Source organism: Perissodus microlepis, chromosome 3, assembly GCF_051167445.1.
Source record: "Perissodus microlepis isolate ML-2025 ecotype Zambia chromosome 3, ASM5116744v1, whole genome shotgun sequence".
NCBI classification, from domain to species: domain Eukaryota; kingdom Metazoa; phylum Chordata; class Actinopteri; order Cichliformes; family Cichlidae; genus Perissodus; species Perissodus microlepis.
In genome coordinates, this window is record NC_140463.1 from 46,098,509 (window position 1) to 46,109,416 (window position 10,908).

General features: G+C 40.0%; 1 pseudogene across 1 annotated transcript; it reads left to right on the forward strand.

Annotated features, from left to right (window-relative positions):
- Positions 1 to 2,706: 2,706 nt before the first annotated feature.
- LOC146391682 (uncharacterized) lies at positions 2,707 to 10,545 on the forward strand (annotated as a pseudogene). The gene is made up of 5 exons (XR_014799949.1): positions 2,707 to 5,382; positions 7,717 to 9,422; positions 9,547 to 9,616; positions 10,160 to 10,323; positions 10,445 to 10,545. The product of XR_014799949.1 is annotated as an uncharacterized LOC146391682 (transcript).
- Positions 10,546 to 10,908: the final 363 nt, after the last annotated feature.

Consider the following 10,908-nt stretch of genomic DNA (forward strand, 5'->3'; position numbering starts at 1 on the left):
ATGTCTGGAGACCAGAGCTCCCTCACAGGTAGAGAAGTCTTAGTGACACCATCACACTCCTTGGGGTCCCAGACCAGGAACTAATTGTGCCAGTACTGCCACAGAAGTAATTGTAATTGTTTTTAAATCTCCAGTGTAACATTTAAATATGTGAGCAGCTTTTTATAGTGTCCATGGTTATTCCTGTTATACATTTTACATTTAGTGAGTACTTACCAGTCTCAGCCACAAGAAAGTAGTGAGTATCTGTGTTTTGTCATTCTGAAATACAGTGAATATTAGTAATCCTGTTACAGATTGAATTGAGCCTGGTTTGATGGAGATAAATGAGTAGGAAGCAGCCTCTCTGTTGCCAGAGAGCTCTAGCTTTAGTATTATATTAGAATTTCTTTAATTTCATCCATCTCTTTGAGGGGACTCCTGCAGATGGGTGAGCTGTAGCTAACCTGTATACAGTCATGGGGAGTTTTTTGTCTGGCCGAGGAGGGGAACGTCTGCCGACACCGGAGGCAAAATCCTGGGTGTTTGATTCCCCAGGCCTGTGTTCGAGTCCACTGTCTGGAACCATTTCTGCGTACCACAATGTTCGTGGAGTGGCGGTGTTCAAGCAAGGAACCTCACGGGGGACGCCTCGTGTAGCAAAATGGGATCTAGATCCAGTAAAGCGGCGGACGTTCCACTGGGCAGCCGGATGACAAACTCCTGTGTGACTGTATGGCAAGAACTGTGGGTAAAAGTATGTTGTGTTAGATGGCAGAGAATGGTTGTGTGGGAAAGGGTTCACTCAGCATGAGTCAGTTGAAAGTTAGAAGAGCAGTTGGAGAGAAAGGAAAAGAGATGTTGAAGAAGTGAGTTAATAGGTTGACGTGTGGTAGAGTTGGATGTCTCGAGACCACTTTTACGTGGTCTTGGTCTCGACAGACTTTGGGCTCGGTCTTGCTTTCTCAGATCGACATAGTGTTCGGGAGATTTGGAGTCAACCATCGGCGGAGCGGATTTGATGTTACAATTTGATGTTACACTGTTAGCCTTTGCAGTAATTTCCATAGCTTAGTACTGCAAAATCAACAGTAAAAAACTCTAAAGGATGTTTGCAGTTTGGTACTGTAATTTGCATGTAATTGTGGGAAAATTCCATGAGATTACATTATTTTTACGGTAACTCACCGTACTCATGGAAACAGCTGTAAAATACAGCAAATGTAACAATTGGTGATGTTACTGAGATTATACTATTACACCATCCGGATTTCTGTTGTTTTCTACTGTAGATCTAAGAGTAATTACTTAAATCCTCATTCAGAGTGTATTACCATAAAATGCAATTCATTGTGAGAGTAGTATCACATGTAAACTACAATATGCAGCATCATTTTTAACTTAAGGAGTAAGTTGCAGCTACACTATTTGAAGTATTTGAAGTATACCTGAAGTATACTAAGAAGTACAACGAAATACCCAGCAAGCATTGCAGTGCTTTAACTGTAAAATTAAAACAACTATGAAACAAATAATTGATGTTTTAAACAAGAATTTGTCACAAATTCTTGTGTAATGTCTTTTACCTTTTGAACAGAGTAACAGAGTGGCAAAAAATGTTTAAACCGTGAGTGAAAAGGGTTAATAGTTAATACACCTCAACTCTCAAATCATTTTCTCACCTGTTTGCAATATAATTCTGGTACGTGAACTATGAGTGTAGTTCTCTGCAAAGGAAGCCTTCTTGACAGGGACTAGAAAGAGAGAGCAGATTTCTCCTGTTTTGGCTTCCCTTCATTGGCTTCCTGTTAAATCCAGAATTCAAAATCCTGCTCCTCACATACAAGGTCTTAAATAATCAGGCCCCATCTTATCTTAATGACCTTGTAGTACCATATCACCCTATTAGAGCACTTCGCTCTCGCTCTGCAGGCCTACTTGTTGTTCCTAGAGTATTTAAAAGTAGAATGGGAGGCAGAGCCTTCAGTTTTCAGGCCCCTCTTCTGTGGAACCAGCTTCCAGTTTGGATTCAGGAGACAGACACTATCTCTACTTTTAAGATTAGGCTTCAAACTTTCCTTTTTGCTAAAGCATATAGTTAGGGCTGGACCAGGTGACCCTGAATCCTCCCTTAGTTATGCTGCAATAGACGTAGGCTGCCGGGGATTCCCATGATGCATTGAGTTTTTCCTTTCCAGTCACCTTTCTCACTCACTATGTATTAATAGACCTCTCTGCATTGAATCATATCTGTTATTAACCTCTGTCTCTCTTCCACAGCATGTCTTTTGTCCTGTCTTCCTTCTCTCACCCCAACCGGTCGCAGCAGATGGCCCCGCCCCTCCCTGAGCCTGGTTCTGCCAGAGGTTTCTTCCTGTTAAAAGGGAGTTTTTCCTTCCCACTGTCGCCAAAGTGCTTGCTCATAGGGGGTCATATGATTGTTGGGTTTTTCTCTGTATCTATGGAGCGCCTTGAGGCGACTTTTGTTGTGATTTGGCGCTATATAAATAAAATTGAATTGAATTGAAATTGAATTGATAGTTGGAACTATTATCTGACTGTCTGGGGAATGGAGTCATTTGTTACATGTGAAAAATATGTTTCAACTGGATTTTAATTACTATGTGTTAATCAGAAGTAAGCCAAATATAAACTAAAAAGTAAATCAATAGTATACTTGTAAGTTTAGTATTGTGTTAGAGTAGAGTATATTTTAAGTATACTCTTATAGACTGGAAAGGACATTATGCTAGTACAGTTATAGTGAACAAAAAGTACATCTAAAAGTTAATTTCAAGTATACTTCTATATACTAAAACGGGGGCCAATGTAGTCCCAAGAAGCATTTGTAGTATACTTACTAGGTAAAGTATACTTAGACTGATTTCCTTTCTATATGTTACATTTAGAGTAATGTTTAAAAGTTACTGCATTTAGCAGGGTGTAGCTTTTTCTCTTCTTATTCTTTTTTATACTGGAACTTCATTTTATTTTTTATAAGGTGGTACTTTTAAGACACCTCTGCTTAACTCCAGTGAACTAACCAGAAATCCCGGAATATGCTCTGGTGGTCATTTTACACAAGTTCAGGTGTCACATCCATGAAACCTACACCACTAACCAGCATCAGTCCTACAACTTCACTCTCAAATTTAATAAATTCTGGGACAAGCAGAAACTGTATTTTTAGCGGTGCATTTTGTGGCAGGACAGACTGCTATTAAATGCACTCTCCTATAGAAATAATTCCCTTGTAGCACCACTTCGTCTCGGTTCAGAAGAGATGTCCTGGATATACATGATAATGTAACACGGGTGTTTTTGTTTGTTCATGTTTAGCGCGTTGGGTTGTGTTTTTAAAGCGAATGTTACGTTTTTAAAGCGTTTTATGCGACAGGTGTGTGTAGCACTTGTTACACATCTCAATGGGAGAGCCATAGTCGACACCACACCTTTACCTGACGTACAACGTGACGTATGGCGCACACTTTCAAAACAACAATGGCAGATAGAAGATATTGATCGAGGCGGTTAATGCTCCTTTCGCTGGTTGCCAACCACCATTAAATAACAACAAGAAGAAAATATTGATCTGCTTTTCTTAGTTGTGCGTGTTTAAGACGCGATTCAGACTCAAACAAAGCTGCAAAGCAGGAGAACAACATGACCATCAACTATTCTGTGCCACAGTCCCAGTTTGCTGCAGCACATAGAGATGATGAGATGGTGGAAGAACAACAGAGACAATTTACAGACCGTTAAGATGTGCAACTTAGAAGCAGTCAGAGGTAACTGGATGGAGTTCAATCAGGTCAAATGCACAGTTGGTTGGATTATATCTGAAGATCGTATGCTATTCGTGCTAACTCTGCTAGACTCCAAATTTCTCATCCAATTAATGCGGGAGTATCTCAAAGTAAATGAAACATCTAAACTTAACACTTTTTCCCTAAGACTGACTGACATGGGAAACATTGAAGTTGAATTGGAATCAGGGAATCAGTCTGAAGGTAAGTGTTTTTTCACTTATTCGAGAGAAGTCAGAAATGTGTTCTCATTACTGTTTGGTTTGATTTTTCAGCTACCGTGCCAGGTTATTTTCCAATCAAATGCTAAGACAAAATGTCAATAGATGATAGAAACATGGATGCTTGCAACAGGTAAATCGGCGAACTAACGAGGTTACGCCCATTTACCATGCTTAAAGGTGGTAAATGGTCGGTGTTTTCAGGTGTACTTGTACTACCTGTACAGTGCGGGGTGCTGACTAAGTCAGGCTAAACTCATTCAAGCGTCGAGCTCAAATATTTTTTCATTTTTGTGGACTGCTCACTTGTCTTTACTGTGCTTTTTGTCGGCACACATTTTGTGTTCATTGAAGCCTTTTGTGAATCATTTTGATCATGTCAAAACTGGGAATTGGTCCCTATTAAGATAAGATAAGATAACCTTTATTAGTCCCACACGTGGGAAATTTGTTTTGTCACAGCAGGAAGTGGACAGTGCAAAAGTTATGAAGCAAAAATTAGAATACAATAAGAATAAATACAGTACACAACTGTACAGAATAGAATAAAATAAAATACTATATACAGTAGAATAAAATATACAATAAGATAAAAATAGAATACAAATGTTATATACAACTGAGTAAAAATACAACGATGCCAAAAAAGATTATTGCACTTAGTCTTATTGCACATGTGTGGATGTGTGTGTTTGATCAGTTAAAGTCTTTATTGTGGAGTCTGACAGCAGTGGGGAGGAAAGACCTGCGAAATCTCTCCGTCCCACACCGTGGGTGCCGCAGTCTCCCACTGAAGGAGCTGCTCAGTGCTGTCACAGTCTGCTGCATGGGGTGGGAGATGTTGTCCAACAGTGATGACAGCTTAGCCGCCATTCTCCTGTCACTCACCACCTCCACTGGGTCCAGAGGGCATCCTAGAACAGAGCTGGCCCTTCGGATCAGCCTGTTCAGTCTCTTCCTGTCCCCGGCAGAGATGCTGCCGCCCCAGCAGACCACACCATAAAAGATAGCAGAAGCCACCACAGAGTCATAGAATATTGACAATACTCTTATTTTGTTTCGGGTTGTTTTTTTTTGCATTGCATATGTCTTTTGGATAGGTAATTTGTCATTGAAGTTTTTGCAACTATGTTTATTTGTAAATTTTGTGGCTTCCGTGCACGGAAATTTATATTGTTCAGTTTGCATGTTAAAAGCCACAAACATGTAGCTAACTATAGGTTTTCCTGTGGAACTGAGAACTGCCCTGCCACTTTCAGAACATTTCCTGCCTTTCGTTCACATATGCATAGGAATCACAGAACCAGAAGGGAGGCCACTGAGGAGGAGTCCTGTAAGTTCACTGGTGACCTCAGCTGTCAAGTTCCTGGATGTGGGTATGCTGCACAAAACTTCACAACTCTTTGTGCCCATCTCAGATTTCACATCAAAGATGGGGAAAAAAGTATTATGTCCATTTGAAGGTTGCTCTAAATACTTCAGTGTCCGAACATCATTTTCCAGCCATATTTCTCGAAAACATAAGCAGACAGTTCAGCAGTCAAGGCAACAAGAAATTGGTGAAATTGCCATAATACAAGGACAGGACACAGTTAATCTATTAGAAGACAGGGATTCACAACACAATACTACTGATGAAGATTTCTTTCTAGATCGATTGGCTTTATTTTATTTAAAAATGCAGGCTAAAATGCTCTTGCCAACCAGCACTAAACAGTGCATCATAGAGGAATTTCAGGATCTTCACAGCTGTGCAATGCACGATGTTGTGGCAAAACTGTCTGACAAACTGTCTGCATTTAATATTCCACAGGCAGAAGTGGATAACATCATTCAAGAACTTTCACAGAATGATCTCTTAACACTGTACAATAAAGGTGTGTTGAGATCTGACAAAACAAGGAAGACATTTTTCAAAGAAAATTTCAGTTATGTGGAACCCACTCAATTTTTTTTAGGATCTGACAGTACAGGCAAACAGCGTTATTTTCAGTATGTGCCAATTAAAGAAACACTGAAGTCTCTCTTGAGACAACCCACAATACGGGAACAGTACAAACAGTCAAAACTACGCCGATCACCAGACATGGTTTTAGAGGATGTCTCAGATGGTCAAAATGTCAAGGATAATGCACTTTTACAGCACTATCCATCATCTCTTTCACTCATTCTCTACCAAGATGCATTTGAAGTGGTTAATCCATTAGGGTCTGGCAAAAAGAAACATAAAATCCTGGCAGTGTACATGACTCTAGGTGAGATCTTGCCACACAACCGGTCCTCTGTTGATGCAATGCAACTTGTTCTGCTTTGCAGGAACACTGACTTCAAAACTTTTGGCCATAACAAAGTTTTTTCCAGTCTTATTGCAGACCTTAAAGATATGGAAGAGACAGGTGTTCTGGTAGAGGATGGAACCATAATGAAGGCAGCTTTGATAGCCATCTTAGGAGACAATCTGGGCTCCCACTGCATAGGTGGTTTCACTGAGAATTTCAGCTGCAGCAAACATTTTTGCAGATACTGCTTAATTGACAGGGAAAACTTTATCAATGATCCACTATCACTTGGACAAAAAAGAACAGCTGATAACTATAAAGACAGTGTTGAGGTCCTCTCTACAAGTGACCACTCGGTTGTGAATGGCATTAAATTTGACTCTGTGTTTAATTCACTGAAGTATTTCCATGTGTGCTCTGGGTTACCTCCATGTTTGGGCCATGATTTATTTGAAGGAGTGGTTTCCAGTGACTTGTCGCTATATATTGATACCCTTGTGCAAGTGGAAGGGCATTTCACATACAACCAGTTAAACAGAGCAATTGTACAGTTCAAACACGTAGGAAGTGGCAGCACAGAACTGGTGTCTTCTACGACTTCTGCCTCTGTACATTGGTGAAAAGATAAAACATCCTGTGGATAGTGAGGTTTGGCAGTTATGCCTTAAACTTAGAGACATTGTTGATATTGTATGTGCCCCCAAAATAAGTCACAATGACATTGCCTACCTAAAGATACTGATAGAGGACTATATACATCTGAGACACAGTAGGTTTCCTGACAAAGCTTTAAAAGCTAAACATCACTATTTGTTACATTATGCAGAGCTTATCCTTCACTTTGGACCACTCATTCGTTTGTGGACCCTTAGGTTTGAGAGCAAGCACTCGTATTTCAAAGCATGTACAAGAACAGTGCACAACTTCGTCAACTTATGCAAGACTCTGACAGAACGGCATCAGTTACTGCAGTCCTACCTCTCAGTGGGCCAATTGTTTCCACCTACAGTTCAAATCATTGGAGAAGCAAGTGATTACAATCATCATCTTTACAACGCTGTCATTCAAGAAGCTGTGGCAAAAGCCGGCTGCACTAATCAGACCACTTTGGATGTGTCAGCAGTTGTCCACAAAGGTACCAAGTATGTGAAAGGCTATGTTTCCATTGTAGATGACACTGATGATGGCTTGGTTTTTTGGGAAGATAGCTGTTATACTTGTTAACGATTCTGGATTGTACTTTGTGCTCGAGTTGCATCACTCAGTACTTCTCATTGACCTTGGACTTCACTGCTTGCGTTGCCCTACAGAAAGAAGTGTGTGTGTAAATGCTGACAGTCTGATGGATTATTACCCACTACCACTTTATAACATGGCAGGCCTTTTTGTTGTCTCCCTACACCATTCAGTTTCCTCTTAATTCTTTTTCAGGGATGGAAATTGAAGAGGAACTCACAAGGCTCCTGCCGGCACTAGACAGAGAGAAAATAATCTGCATTGTAGAACATCTGACGGACGTTATTGGTGTACAACAAAAAAGTGATCTTTTGTTTGTGGAGGCAGAAGATCTCAAACCCTTTCTCACACCAATTCAAATACGTAAACTACTTCTTGCATTTAAAGGAGGTTTGTGTAGGTTCTGTATAAATCATAGACTTGAGTCTATGATTTGAAGGTCACTCATAGACTCATATGTCACTGATTAGCTTGATTAGCTTTTTTTTTTCTCTTCACCATACTACACATGTACTTTGACAGTATAATATTGAAGAGCGTTTTGGGGCTCACATTGTCCGGTAGATAATTAACACGGAAAACATAAACAAAAGTAGACACTAAATCTAACACCATTAACCTTTCATTGGTAGTGGTACAACTAAGGGTTTGAAATTGTGACATACTGTAAAATATATTGACTCAAGGTCTTTTCAACGCAAGACCTTGAGTTTGTAGTTCTTTTGCAGTCCTGGGATTGCTTCTTTTCATCTTCAGACAAGGTCCCCAAAACTGCCTTGCCGTTACTACTCAATCCTAATTGAAGGGTTCATCTTTTAGTGAGGACATATTTGTTGACATAGTAGCTTTTTAAGGTAGCTTTTCCAATGATCTTTATTTATTTATTTTTTTAGATGGCAACAGACCAGAGAACCTGAATGACACCATTACTCTGGAACCTTGCCCTGCTGCATCAGCTGAAACATCAAGCCATCCACCTCACCCCTCCTCCTCCACGTCCACCACTATGTACAACCATTACTCCAGCTCTTGGGTCTCACACTTACAGATTCCTTGGGAAAGATTTCCACTCCGACTGTCGCATGCAATCACAAGAGGAGACAGAGCTCATCCAGAGGACAGGAGAAGTATGGTCAGAATTGTTGTGGAGGCCATGCAAGTTCACTGCAGAAACCCTAAACGTGCATCATGTGAAGAAGTTGCTAAAATCATTGTAAACAGATACCCTCAAACATCTGCAGATCTTACTGAAAAGGGAGAAAGACTGGGTTGTGGACATTATTCACTACTAAGAAGCATCAAATCGTCTTCGTCAAACAAAGAGAACCAGGAATGAGGAAGACTGCAGTCCCAACAGTAGTGCAACCCCACCTAAAAAAGTTAGATGCCTTGTTGATAGCTATGGTTGTATAAATTGGCAGCCAGTTGAACTTCCTGAGGGGGAAACGCCAACTTCTTTAGAGGAAAAGAAACACATCTTGTTAACAATTTTCAATTCACAAGGACCTGGAGCTGTGGAGAGACCTGATGTGGATGACTTCATGTGCCTCACATATATTTCTCAGCGGCAGCTTATCAACAGTTGTCCCTCACCTTCAGTAGCTGAAATTCAGGAGCAGTGGCCATTCTTGTTTACTCGGAAAGGTCTTTCGAACCACTTATAAAAACTCACAGGCATCGATATCAGTGAGCGCTTAGGTCAGGCCCTCATAACCAAAGGCAGAAGGATTATTAACTATTTCTCCAGCCAGAAGCTCAAATGGAACCTTGGTATAAGGACACTCATCCAGCAGATAGAAAGTGAGGGAGTTTTGACCAACAACAAGGTTGGCACAGCAGCCATACTTCTCATGATGAAGTATTACAAGGAAGATGAAGACTCCCTCTTTGTCTTGGCAGATGTAAGCTTTTTTCACACAGCTCTATGTTTGATGCTTTTTCTTGCTGTCCTGTTTTTGTTTTTGTTTTTTTTTGTTGTTGTTGTTGTTTTTGTTCCATAAAATGTCTTGGTCCTTTTTCTGGCAGGAAACATCTACCAGGATGTTCCCTGAAGCAGAGAGCAACCTACCAAGCACCCCAAGGCTGATTATGCTTGGTAAGAAGTCATTCATGAAATGGAGCTGATTAGACCATATTAAAATTTCTGTTTGGCACAGGAGCTTTTCGTGGACACAGGTATCCAGTCTCTGTTTTGTTAGCTCAAATTTCTGTAATTTCCTTTATAAACCAAGGTTGTTGGACATGTGTCTCAGTGAATCAAGCAAAGTAACAATATCAAATTTCACATTACATATTACTGATCAACATAGTAGTCTAGCTACACCAACAGCAGAAATACTGAAGTCAATACTGTAAAGTCTAACAGCAGCACAAACTATAAACTCCAAAATAACCATACAGTTGATTCATCTCCGGTAATTTAACTGGGCTGACTCTTTGTTAGGTGTGTTTAATGGGCAGAATAATTCCCAATTATGTACAATTATAATATGTTAAAACAGACTTATGTACATAAGGCCATTAATAATTAACTGTACGTAGGTATTTGCTTTATGACTATCTAGACAGTGTGAAGAAGTGAAGTACTGAAATTATTTTATGTTGCATAATGACAACATGTTGCCCCTATACATTTAAGGACAAAGTTCAATGACCGCCACCTGCTGGATGGTGAGTGCAGAAGGGCGTGTAATTGTTGAGCTGGACAGAGAGAACACCTGTGCTGATGTAATGTCAGTCTTCTTTGGTATTGAACCTGGAATACCAGGAGTCAGCGTGTGCAACGTTGGAACTAATTCAGAGGTATTTTTGAACAGTTAGCTAATAGTGATAGATGATGAATAAATTATCCCTAAGTAACTCATTATTTCAAATCACAACTCAATGTTACTGTATGCTACTATTTATTATGGCATGTTTTAAGGTTTTTTGTAAGGATAAACCCTGAAGAGGGAACAAAATGTACCTCCAAGGTTGGGACAAGCAGGAAGACTGGGACCACTGTGAAGCGAAAGGTTGTTCACATTAACCCTCATGTCACAACTTTCCTCCAGCGGCTTACTGAATTTGAGTGGAAAACTTCAAATTAGGTAACTGTTTTTGCCATTTTTAGTGAATTTCTTGTATAATTTAAGTGACCAATGTGTTGTTACCTGTGTCTCCACAGATGATCCATGGCCCATGCTTTCTGGACATTTACACAAGACGAGCAACAATGAAGACAAGCTCTCTCGCCATCTTGCAAGACGCTGTCTCTGTCCAATAGGTTTTTTTGAGTGCAACAGTTTTGATTTTTTTTCCTTCTTTTACCCGTTTGTTAAAAATTATTTCAGCTAATTACACTTTAATTGTCACATGTATTGGCTCACCCTACAAATCAATGAACTC